Consider the following 13,498-nt stretch of genomic DNA (forward strand, 5'->3'; position numbering starts at 1 on the left):
AGTTAGCCCACTAGCCTTTCATCTTGCTTCCCCTCTCTGAATGTTGCTGCTGCTGCTTCTGCTGCTAAATCGCTTCAGTCGCGTCTGACTCTGTGTGACCCCATAGACGGCAGCCCACCAGTCTCCGCCGTCCCTGGGATTCTCCAGGCAAGAACACTGGAGTGGGTTGCCATTTCCTTCTCCAATGCATGAAAGTGAAAAGTGAAAGTGAAGTCGCTCAGTTGTGTCCGACTCTTAGCGACCCCATCCAGGCAAGAGTACTGTTTCTTAATTGTGCAGCGGGTATACTCTGCCTTTTTTGTCCCCACTCCGGTGGAGAGCTGAAGGAAGAAAGTGGAAATCATTTATCAAAAGAAAACACTTCCTATCCTCAAGCTGGTGGGGAAATTGATATAATTTTAAACACAGTGTTGTTATGAAAGAGTAACTATTGTCTACTTTCATGCCTGTGCCTGGGTACTCCACATTGTTTCAACAAAACTGTGTGGGTGTTAACAACAGGGGCACGGTGTAAGAGCTGCCATCAGACTGCCTGTTCTAGCTCCCACTCTTCCTCTCCAGATCTGCAAGACTTGGGCTAGTGGTTTAGGTCTAGTCTTGCTCAGGCTCTTCATTTGCTGCATTGAGATGACAGCTAGTCCCCACTTATGCCCTAACTGAGATAAATAGCACTTATTCATGTATCAAGTGAGGCCATACATGTAAATTATACAGTGGCACCTAGAAATACTCAATAAATACTTTTGTTACCATTTTTTCTCTAAGGGGGCAAAATGATGGTGGTCCATATTCTGATGCTGAAGCTAAAGCTCCAATACTTTGGCCACCTGCTGAGAAGAGCTGACTCATTGGAAAAGGCCCTGATACTGGGAAAGATTGAAGGCAAAAGGAAAAGGTGGCAGAAGATGAGATGGTTAGAAAGCATCACCGACTCAATGGACATGAATTTGAGCAAACTTCGGGAGATAGTGAAGGACAGGGAAGCCTGGCATGCTGTAGTCAATGGGGTATCAAAAATCGGACATGACTGAGTGACTGAACAACAATACTCTGATAAGTCCTTGACCTCACTGAGCTCATGGTTGCTCAGGCAATTCACATAAGCACCCAGGTAACTCCCATATAGTAGGATATTGGAGAGGACAATCCAACAGTTCATTAAGACACAGGGTGGGTGTGGGAAAGACTTCCTTGTGGAAAGGATACCTAAGCTGTAAAGTTAATGAAGGTAGGGATCTTCTGATCACTGTAGACCTGTGATGTCCAAGGGAAATCTCTGCAGGGATGGAATAATCAATAACAGCACCATCCAAGATGGTGGCCACTAGCCACATACGATGATTGAGTGCCTAAAATGTGCCAAGTGCAAGCTACATTTTTAATGCTATTTCATTTTAATTTTTTTTAGTTTCAATTTCAATAGCCACTTCAGGTTAGTAGCTAATGTACGAGGTAGTGCAGCTCTAGACAGAGAGAAAAACTCATGTGAAGATGCAGAGGTGAGGGAGTTCTTATACTTTTAAGACCTGATATTTTGAAGAGAAGATTTATGAAGGACGAGAGTTTCAGAAATTAACAGAGGCAATTCACGACTTACTAAAAAGTTCAGGCTTTCACCGAGGGCCATGGAAAAGTCATTGAATGACAGTAAGGAAAGAGATGTGATCAGATTGGCATTTTAGTAAAACCACTTCAACTGCTGTTATAAAAATATCTAGAACTATTAGCATTTTATATTAACAAACTTTTCTGATACCTCAACCTCATTTACCCTTCCAATCAACTATATGAGATAGATTTATAACACATCTCCCATCATACAGCTTTACATACCTGTCTTCAGCTTAGCAATTTATGTTCATACCATGACACACTCCCAGAAGACAGAGTTGACAAAAGTAAAACATTCGCCTGATATTTGTGCACAAATTCAGGCATAAGGATTTTTGATGAATCAATTTGGAAATGGCACCAGGTTAAAGTAAAGTGTGTTCATCACTCAGTCAAGTCTGACTCTTTGCAACCCCATGGACTATAGCCCACCAGGCTCCTCTGTCCACGGAATTCTCCAGGCAAGAATACTAGAGGGGGTTGCTATTTCCTCTTCTGGGGATCTTCTGATCCAGGGATCAAACCCTGGTCTCCTGCATTGCAAGCAGATTTTTTACCCTCTAAGCCACCTGGGAAGCACCAGACTACTTCAAAGAAATGTTGAAGATTTTTTTCCTATAATGTGACCCGATTTGGAGGTGTAAATCTGTCTGGCTGTGACCTGCGGGCTGCCCACCATCCTAGCACGTGTGTGATCTCCTCCGGCTGTTGGTGGTGAGAGGGATGAACTTGCCTGTGCACACAGGAGCCGTGATGATGCTGGAGCAGACTCGCCCTGCTTCACGAGCATTTCCTTTCCCTCACATGTGCGTCTCCATCTTCTCTTCCCAGACTAGTTGAAAAGAGAACCCAGCCTAGACAAGGCTGGCCACGGCCATATGCCGCCAGGCCACGGTTGCTGACCTGACTCTCCATGTCAGGTCTGCAAAAATAAAAGATGGCACCTTTCCAAGTAGAAATGAGGGAAGAGCACAGTCACCCCATGCTGAGATCACCCCTCACAGACACACACAGACACACATACACAACTTTCATTCAGCAATTCGCTTGGTTAAAACATTTTGAAAAAAACACTAACATCTAATTTTATTAGATCAAGTCATTTTCTCACTCTTTTAAGGCAGATTATTCATAAAATCATAGTTCCTTAAAAAAAAAAAAAAACTACAGGGAATGTAAATGCTGCACTAATTTAATTACACACTGGCTCTGTAAGACACTAATGTAAATATTCTGGTGAGGAGGCCTAAGACACTTGAAGTAATTACTTAAGGACTCCCTTTCAAAGAATCTCTCCCTTTTTTATTAAATGCCTTTTAACATTAGCACTTTCTTCCTGACAAATTAAATGAAATTTCATTACTCTCCCTGACTTAATGGCATGGGGCTCCTGCCGAGGTGTGAGTTAACCCTCCCCGGACAGCTGACAAGGGCTCCTCCGTTCAGTCAAAATGCCACTGTCCTCACACGCAGGAGAAAGGAGGCCCCGAAGAATCCTTTGTGTTTTCACCAGAGTGTCCGGAATCCTTCATCTCTTCAGTGTTTTTTCAGCTGTGAGCCTAACAAAAACTTAAAAAAAAAAAAAACAAAAAAAAACACAGCAAAATTGCTGTTTCCCAGTCTTCTCCAGTTCAGAGCAACAACATTAAAAAATAAAAATAATGTAATCAACTGAGACCCTAATGATGGCCATGTCAAGGGCAATAACAGTAGCAAACAGTTATAGATTATGAATTTATAAATACACTCTAAGTCGTTTACCTCTTTAAACTCATGTAAACCCTGGCAAAAATACTAGAAGGTAAATACCGATTTCTCTGATATCTGAAAGTAGAGTATTCCTCTGAAAACTTTTGCAAACTGAAATGATGTAAACTGAAGAGGCACCTACCTTAGGATACAACTTGCAGATGGATGAGCAAAATACACTGAGATCAAGCCCAGATGCTTACAGACACAGAGCAGTGCCCTCATCCCCAGATGCTGAGTGTTGTTCCAGGGAAGGAGCTTGGTGGAGACGTACTCTCTCTAATTGGGGTGTGGATTACCTCTAGAAGGGGTCTCTGCAAAACAGATGCTGAACACTAATTTCACCCCCCCCCCCTTTTTTTTTCCTGTAAAGCAGAAATTCTCTTTGAATTTCTTTCTGTTAGCAAAAACAGGTGACTCATGCGAAGTCATTCAGAAAAGTGAAATGGTGTAAAGCAAGCCTTCAAAAATTGGGGAATACCAGAACTATTAATATCCCCAGTCTAAAAGGAGGAAATTAACATGCAGAGTGGGCAAGCCCCTGAACTGGGGTGACAGAGCTAACACGCACCAGAACTGAGATTCAACCCAGTTGTGCAGTAGTCATCACACATTTTTGCACACACAACTACTGAATCCTCAAGCCTGGACAGACTCAGAATTCCTCCCATATCCCTTTTTACATTTGTGCAAACTAAGAAGCATCCGTTACACAACAGACCCAAGATCCTGCATCTCAGCTCCTTCCAGGGTCTCGCCCCAGCCATGGCTCCAAAACAGCTGTGTCTCAGAATGAAGTTTCCAAAAGATGAGTCCTGGAAAATTTATTTCTAGATCTGCTTTATTAAACCTGTGAAGAAAAAAAAATAGTAGTAACTTAATCTTGAAATAAAATAAAGGAAACGTTACTGGTAAGATTGGATTTATTCTTAATAGGTTAGGGATCAAGTTTTAAAAGTCGGAGAAAATATAGAGTAACTACTCAGGAACTATGGAGCTGAGGTTCTTATTCCACAGGATTCCATATGAACCAAGAATAAATCCAGGTCTACTTTTGTTAAAGTGGTCAAGAAAGCTTTTTACAAAAGTAAACCAGCTAAAATTTTTCTACTTTGAGAGATATAGTATGGTTGAGGATATGCCGGAGAGAGATTATTGAGACAAGGTTGATGCTCATGAGAAAGGTCTGAGAATGGGCTCTGTAACCCATGTCCCTGGCATTTTTTATTTCACTTTTTGGGGGAAAAAAAAGTCCTATTTTTCTGCCCATCAAGTTTTGCTCCACTGTGTTTGAAGACTATGTGTTACTTTTTGCTTAGACCTATTTTTCCTTCTCACTCTCTAAAGCGGGGTTTAATTTTACCCTATCTTCTTTAACTTCTTCCTGTTCTGTGGATTATATAGATGCATGATGAAAGAACATTTTATTTGGTTAACTTTGAATTTCAAGAGACAGAGCCAGCCTTTAATGAGACTGCACTACGATTTTGTTTCCCTTTTCTCTATGTGACCCAGTGATATTTCTCTTTGGCTGAAATTGTTTTCTTGAAGCACTACCCTTTTCCTGTCCTTGTCTCCAGTAGCTCGAACTTCCCCAAATCATGCTGTATCTTCCCTAAAGGGTGTCCTTTCTAAGACCTCAGGCCATGTGGAAGAAAAATAATCAGCTCCAAGTTCAGAAGACACATGTTACAAGGAAGAATTTTGGGTTTTTTTCCTCTTCTTGGTTGTTCTTAAACATATGTAGTTTGGGGGGATCAGCATGTTATTGTTTTGAAAGAAGCAAGGGCTTGAGTTTATTTTGGTGCATCTATCACCAAAAGATCCAGATTTTGAGGGGCTGGATTAGTTTCTTTCCTCTTGTGAGGTCCAGGTAAAACTTCACTCCCTCCATGGCCAGGCGCTTCTGACAAGCAAAAATCAAGGACCCAGAATAAGTTTTTTTATCTAAAAAATGTGAACTATCCCAAAACAAACATGAAAAAGCGCAGCTGCCAAATTCCACAAGTAAAAAAGAGTTGAAGGTTGAGACAGTGCAGGATCTCGCTGGGGAGTAATGGGTAAAGTTTGGCCAGCTGCCCTTAAGGCCTTCAGGGACACTCAATCCAATTGCCATGTCTTAGCAGATGTGAATTTCAAGGTTACACCTGGGTGTTCAAGGGCAGGGCCAAGTGTAATCGGCACTTAGATCATAGATTAATCTTATTTGCCATCTATTAGGTTTGATTCCTCTTCCCTCTCTCCCTCCCTAAAGCCAGGATTATTGTGATAGTTTAAGATAATGGATTCTAACAGGAAGAAAGGTCACACAGGCATGGAGATTTGGAACCTTAAGATAATATGATTAATCTAAAAGCTTCTTTCTCAAAGGGGAGGGAGGACTTTTCATATGTCTAATTGAGAGAGGAGGGCTGAAAGACCAGGAAAGAGCAAGAGAAAAGGGAGTGCAAAGGAACTGAGTCTTTGTCAACAACCGCAATTAATTATCATTGTCAGGATGGTCTTTCATTAGTTCTCACACTAATCAGATAGATTTGCCTCGTGCCTGAAGCTGATAAAACCTTATTGGCAATGTTGATAAGACTATGTCAGTATGGAGAGGCATTCATGAATATCTTCATCTAATTTTATTTTTCTAGTTTTCCAAAACTCAATGACTCCGTGGATTTTGCTAAAAGTAACTACATCTGGGCCCTGAGGTGCACGAAAAGTCCTTAACACAGTGGTTGGTGTATGTAGCAATAAGTAAATGCTGACCATGGTTATAAATGTCACAAAACACATGAGTGAATATTATATACAGGATGCAGTTTGCTCCATCTCTTTTAGATATTTCCAGGTAACCCTAAGCAACAAACATGGAGAGGCCCACAGAAAGAAAGGCTGCTAATATTTATGTATTAATCATGATGGATCAAGAATCTAGGCTTCTAAAAAAGAAACCGTTATTCTTGGTCCATCTGCAAAAAAATGGAACTTATATGTGATTCTCTACTCTCTTATATTTTTCCATTCTTCTAGGAGAAATTGTTTTGCTCTTTAGTTATGGTAACCGCTAAATAGTTTTCATCATTGTGGCTCACTGTTACTTTGGTGTTATTTAAATGTATAGAAACACTTGTATATCCTTTTGCTTTATATACAGTTTACTCGATATGCATATATTATAATGTTTTATATATATTACATATAATATATAATTACATATATTTTCTTATATATATTTATTGATATATGCATCCTATGGGGTTTCCCCAGTGGCTCAGCTGGTAAAGAACCCAACTGCTAATGCAGGAGACATAAGAGATGTGGATTAAATCCCTGGGTCCAGAAGATACCCTGCAGAAGGAATTGGCAACCCACTCCAGTATTCTGGCGTGAAAAATGCCATGGACTGAGGAGCCTGGCGATCGCAAAGAGTCAAACACAACTGAGTATGTGCACGTGTGTACACACACATATTGTAATGTTATATAATTAATATATAATTATACAATAATTAATATATATTACACAGTATAATATATATTATGACATTATATTATAACACTATGATGTGTATATCAAATATCTGTTTATATATATGTATATAAGAGATGTATCTTTTCCATTCAATTCAATTCTCCCTGCTTTCCTCACTTTCTTTAACTAAATAAAAATGTGCTGTTGGATTGTTTAAGGCGAACAACAGAGGAGAGGGATAGCTCTCTACTGTAGCTGACTCCTTCCCAAAGGCTCCGAGTTGTAGCCTTAGGGAAAGAAATATGAGATTTTAATTTGTAATTTCATAAACAGATACTTTCTTTTACCACGTGGAGCTCCCTTGATTCCTTCACAAGGAATAAAAGCAGGCATGTGGTGTTTCCTTAACCAAGATGTTAGACAGAATAGAGAGGAGGCCATTCCTGGATTTAGGGAGCCCAGCACAAGGAAGGCATGCCGGGTGTCAGCATAGTTAGCACATAAGACAGGCTGCTTCATATAACTTGTGAGATGATAATAGATGTCTGTCAGCATCCTGGGAGATTCTCAGGGCTCTGTACAGTGTTAAAGCTATAGGAAATAATTACTTCTCAGTACAAATCCTACAGCCTTGCATGAGGACCAGCTGCCATAGGAGCAAAAACGCTTTTCTGCAAATCAGACTCACCAACAGTGGCTTCAAGATGAAGTGCAGAGAAGCTAGAATAAATTGATGTTGAACATATAGAAAAGTAAAACACTTTCCTCTGGGTGAAACTTCTCTTCTTATGAATTTTTGAAACTTCTCACTAGATAATGCTGTAATTCATGGACTACCCAACTGGAAAATGTAGTAGTCACTAATTCCTTCTGTAGCTAAGGGGGTGGAAGAAAATATACTTGTAATTTCTGGAATAAAAAAAAAAAAAAAAACCAAAAGAATTGCTTTCTCATTCTCTAAAGCTAAATTTTGATTATTAAAAAAAAAAAATCTGCTTTCAAAAATGTGTAAAATGGAGCATTGCGGAATTGCAAACTCAGAGAAATTAGTCAATTCCTGTCCGTTTGTTTAAACTGGTTGAGATTGAAATGTTCCAGGTTTGCCTGTGGTATCAGTTCTTCAGTGTTTTGTTTCATTTCGATTTGTAGTAAAGTGGAAAGAGAAACAAATAATGAGGGCCATATCCTATTGCTTCTTTCCCAGTGACCACCAGAAAATCCAGCAAAACAAAAATGAAGAAAATACCTGCTTTGCCTGCTCAGTTTCTTCTGAACTGAGAGGTTCCAAGGGAACTGGTGGGATTCTGGTCTGTTAAGACTCTTTCCTACCCTAATCTCACTCCCACTTTCTGATCTTCCTTATCCTCAGAAAGAGGTGTTGGCGTTCAGCAACCCCCATACATCACAGCTTTACCTAATATATGATGTGTTTATTCTTCCCAGGCCTCAGGCTGTATCACTCTCAAATGACTGACAACAACTCTGAAATGAAGTGAGCCCAAAGTGGCCTCTAATAGGTATGGGATGCCTCTCTAGTCAAACATAAAGCAAATTAATGTGCGCCCCTCCTGCACCTTCAGTCTGGAAATGTCATAAAGTAATAAGCAAGGAGCCCTTCGCGATGTGGAAGGCTGGATTTCAATCGATTTACATATTAAAGGCACAGGCCACATTTCATTTGCTCTAATATCAAAGGTATAAGTTTCTAAACTCTAAGGTCGGTTTTTCCTAAAGTAGTCCTGATTGTAGACTGAATGCAAGGATGAATGACACAAATGCCGTTATATATCTGTCTCATTTCCTGTTGTTTAGTTGTAAAGAATGAAATCAAGCAAAGACTTAGGAATAATTTATATTGCTATGTGTTATCAGTGTTTATATGATATCAGAATGTATGTGTGTGTGTTAAAAAATAGTGTAGGAAAATACACTGAAGAAGAAAATACAGAAATATCATTTGAATTTAATATATTTTTAAATGTTTCTATAATTTTGTTTTTATCCCATTCCACCAGTGCTGGGGAAAGTGCTAAAAGAAATTGATAGACTTAATGATAGATTGCTGCAGAAGACTAACAAAAACACTCAAAATTTTTATGAAACTTTGAACCTCTAATATCCTAAAATATCTGGCATAAAAATATATCACAGAGCCATCTACTCTGTGACTGTAAAAGACTTCTTATGCCTGATTTCCAGCTCGCTTTGGTAAATTCCTTTGCTTTCCATTTATGTTTGATATGACTATCCTGTGATGTTAGTTAAAAGACTAAGTAAGTAAGTTATGTGTGAAGAGAAAGTATGCACACACAGATTCTCTCTCCTATCTCTCTCAAAAACACACACATCCACAGCCACACGCATACACACACCACATGATGCAATTTTAGGTTATCTCTTTTGAAAGCAAAAAAAAAAAAACCTCAGCATGCAACTTAAAATTGGTAATACAAATGAGTATACAACAAAATTTGTTGTTTTGTTCTTCAGTTGCTGCTAGGATGTCTTAAAAGAATTATTTATTTCAAATATTTTGAGTCAGTTTACAAATAAAGTACAATGTAAGCTTTCTTCTGAATGAAAGTTAGGCAATTCATCTCTTATTAAAGAAACTGAGAAAGTTTTGCAAACCCTGATTATTTTAAGTAAGAAGAAAGAAGTTTAGGAACTTATCTGCAGACATTTTCAATATTTGGTTTATTTTTACTTATTTTTATTTTTTTCTTTTTAATTTCCCCCAGTTGATTACAAACAAATGGAATTAAAATGCAGCTTCTAAGGAAACCTTTCGTAACACAAAGCCAAATGTCGCATCAAAATGTGAAAGTAAAACAAAGCTGCATCTGGCATAGAACATATTTTATTAAAAGAAACTAATATTTTCTTAATTTTTCCTTTCTTTTAGATTATGAGATTTGCAGGTAAACTTAAAAGTTATGTGATTATCGTTTGTAAAATTCAAAGCAAACATCCCTTTCTTTCTGCTGTTATAGAAACTAAAATATTTTACTATTGTGTGTGTGCTCATTTTATGTGTGTGTTTAGACCAGCAATATTTTGATCTCTAGAACCTAGAACATTCTTTCTTGTGTAGGAAGATACTTCAGCATTCTTCTAATTATAGAACCAAGACCAAAAATACACATTTAAAATAGTTTTTTTCTATAAAATAGATTCTGATTTTCTTTATAGAAATTAAAATAAAAATAGCTTACTTCCCCATAAGGAAACTCTTCTGTTGTGACCTGGGTTACAATTTTTGTGTTTTCATTAATTTTATTGATTTTGTATTTATTTCAGAGAATATTTCTACTTTTATATTTAATACGAACTTTCCATGTTAAAAAAACATTTAAGACCTTAATAAAAACTTGGCCTGATAAAGGGAACATGTGTTAGATGTTTATGCCTTAAAAAAAAATTGCTTTGTTTGTGAATAATCTTAAAAATGTAGAACACCAAGAGGGTTAAACAAAACAAAATCTTTTCAGTGCACTAAATTGTTTAACGCAGCATTACTGAAGCTTATCTACAACAGTATTTTATGATATGCACGGTCACTTAAGGTCTTACATTACATGCACGTAGTTCCAGAAAGTTCTAATTAGGTGAAATCCTAGTATTGATATTTGAAGAAACTGGTGAGATTGTCTATTAATAGAAATAAAAGCCTGAGGCTGGACACTTGGGGACCTTAAAAGTCAAAAGATCTTTTTACCTGCAAGCCTCACATGGAAGAAAAAAGACCAGAATCCAAGATGACCTTTTGGAAAAGAGAAAAAACACATATGTTACAGAACACGTTATTTTTTTAATGCATTTTAAACTGAAGTCTATCCTAAAACTCATTCACAGACTGTAGATGACATAAATTTTATAGGAGACAATCATAAGCTTTTTGTGGGGGTAAAATCATAGAGACCATTATTTCTATGGACTCACAAATAGAAGATCAACTTTTAATAAAGAGATACAACATTTTAAGTGTGTATCTTTTTAAAATCAGTCTCTCTATGCAAGTAGAGCTTTATTACTTTTGAGTTCTTGACAGGCACTTAAAGAAAGGTCACATAATAAAACTGTGCTTATTTCTCATTGCAGAAAAACAATAAGTCATGTCTCCATCCATTATTTACCAAATTGTCTTCATTTTTCTTCACCTGCTGGGTTTATAGGAAGAAAGATAAATAATATTATAAAACTAGCCTAGATATTTTCACAATTATCCAGTTATGTGATAGTGAGCTAGTCTTCCAGAGTTGATGAGAGTAAAGGGAAGAATTTGTTATCCAAGTAATTTACCAGAAATATGTTAAAGGTAGTTTTCACAGAAAGATATATCTGGAATCACAAATGTATATGTTGGGGGAAAAAAAAAACTTTTAAATAGAAAGTGGTGCAAAAAATTTCATTATACCATTTTCTTTCAAAGAAATTATATTTTTTATAGGCAAATCTTCTGTTTCAACTTTTTTCTCCTTTCCCTCTTGGTCATCGATAGTTACTGTCCTGTTTAAACTCCTCATTAAAGCAAAGAAAAATTTTAAAATCTGTTGTCAAAGAAAGCAGGGTATTTAAATGTGCTTCCTTAACTATTAGAATATCTTAGTGGTTAACAGCCTATCCTCAAGCGCCAGAGTACAAATCTGTGCTCTAGTCCATGCATGCACTGAACTGGTCATTTAATTTTTCTATGCCTCAGTGGCCTTGCACAAGTAAAATGGTGGTAATACTGTTTATAGTCTCTGCTCTTACTTAAATTGCTCAAGATGATATAACAAGCAGGTTAAAGCTGGAATCTGAACATAGACAATTTATATTCCACAGCCCTGCTCTTAACCAAAATCTAGTATGCCTCATATTCTTTCAACTATAGGAAGGAGCTTCAAAGACAATTTTGTGCCCTTCCCTGCCACCCTACTGGTATTTTATTCAGCAGGTCCAATCTAGCTTAGCCAGTGTTTTGTCACAAATTGGATCACACAGAACTCAAATTAAGAGTCCATGCAAATGCAGGAGTGTGGAGCATCCATCATCTGCCATGGTTCAGGGAAATAATCTGGAGAAAGAACAGCCAGATGGAGAGATTTGCAAAGACAGAGACCAGGAAACTCCTGTAATTGGGACAAAGTCTCCTGGTGGCCTGAGACACTTCCAGGCTTTCTTCCTTGATGTTTGGGAGTTTTCTTGACAGCACGCCATACCCTTGGTCAGCAGAAACACTTGGCAGGTGTGTGCATATGTGTGCTGGGGAAAATCATGAGATTTAAACTAGTTTGAGTGAGTTTCTATTCTTCATATACACACAGTCCTTCAAGCATATAATAATACTTTGCTATATGAATTGAACTTTAGTGGGTCAGACGGTAAAGAATCTGCCTGTAATACAGGAGACCTGAGTTCAATCCCTGGGTGTGGAAGATCCCCTGGAAAAGGGAATGGCAAACCACTCCAATATTCTTGCCTGGAGAATTTCACGAACAGAGGAACATGGCAGGCTATAGTCCATGGGGTCACTGAGAGTTAGACACGACTGATCAACTTTCACTTGGTATTTGCTCCTTTTTTATGGTTTCCCAGTGCACATGGCATCAACTTAACATTTTCTAGCCTCTTCTTTCAGATTCATTCTTAGCTAGATCCAAAGCAGTCCCTTTCACCTCTTCCTAGTAAAAATCTCCCATTCCTCCTTTTGGGGCTCCAGCATCTTTGTTTCTGTTCAGCACTTTCCTTCACATTCATTCCTAGATTTTTTAGGTAATCTCCTGCTCAACTCAAAACTCAACAAACTATTTCCTCCTCTGCAATTTCTTTCTGAATAAGTCAGGAAGGATTAATCATTCTGCTGTTCATATTGATACAATACATACACACACACACACACACACACACATATATATATATATATAATTTTTTTTGCTGTAGTATCATCATTGGAGAAGGAAATGGCAACCCACTCCATTATTTGTGCCTGGAGAACCCCATAGACAGAGGAGACTGGCAAGCTACAGTCCATGGAACTGCAAGAGTCAGACAGGACTCAGAGACTAAACCACCACCATCTTATCATTAGTTTTTAAAGTGTTTCCCTTCCAAGGGCAGGGACTGGGCACCTTTTCTTTTTAACTCCATCACTTAGAATGGTCCTTGGAGCAAAATAGGTGCTCAGAAGAAAAAAAAATCTGTTTCTGTGTGACTAAACTTGTCAAACATCATGGGGAAATTATTTATGTATATATGAAACTCTGTCAATTCTACAAACTACATCATCAGAAGTGGCATATATGTGTATATATATATGAACTCTATATAGCATATAGTACTTGGGGTAATCACCAAATACAGTAGTTAATGAAAATGGAGAAATATATTGAAATGAAGTTTTTTTAAAAGCTAAAGGGCAGACTAGTGTTTATTTCCTTTTTCCTTAAAACTAAAATATTAATTAAAAGTAAACAACTTACAAGCTTAGCTTTTTGAATGAAACTTACTTATTCAAACCAGAAGATGGATTCATTCTTTATATTATTAAGAAATATGCATATTATGTGTGTAGTTGTGTATAAGATTTTAAAATATAAAGTATACATTATTTTCCTCAATTCAGTAAAAAATGATCTTAAGGACTTACTTTTACTTATTTTATTATAATGAACACAGTGCATTTGGTAATTAT

The 13,498-nt window shown here is 37.6% G+C and overlaps 1 protein-coding gene and 1 long non-coding RNA gene across 15 annotated transcripts in view; one reads left to right on the forward strand and one right to left on the reverse strand.

Annotated features, from left to right (window-relative positions):
- The window catches only part of LOC147349785 (uncharacterized), a 57,408-nt gene extending 53,447 nt beyond the window's left edge, over positions 1–3,961 (reverse strand). For 11 of the 13 annotated variants that reach the window (XR_015150509.1, XR_015150507.1, XR_015150506.1 and 8 more), the window contains exon 1: positions 3,503–3,662. The gene's annotated coding sequence lies outside the window, so the exon portion shown is untranslated. Of the gene's footprint in view, positions 1–3,502 lie in introns of all 13 variants that reach the window. The other 2 variants (XR_015150504.1, XR_015150508.1) reach the window with 2 other exon arrangements.
- Positions 1–13,498, forward strand: part of LOC147349784 (uncharacterized) — a 177,154-nt gene that overhangs the window by 138,587 nt on the left and 25,069 nt on the right. The gene's annotated exons all lie outside the window — the stretch shown is intronic.

This window comes from Bos grunniens, chromosome 21 (assembly GCF_055505025.1).
Source record: "Bos grunniens cultivar Pamir isolate PY7600 chromosome 21, Bosgru_T2T1.0, whole genome shotgun sequence".
NCBI lineage: Eukaryota > Metazoa > Chordata > Mammalia > Artiodactyla > Bovidae > Bos > Bos grunniens.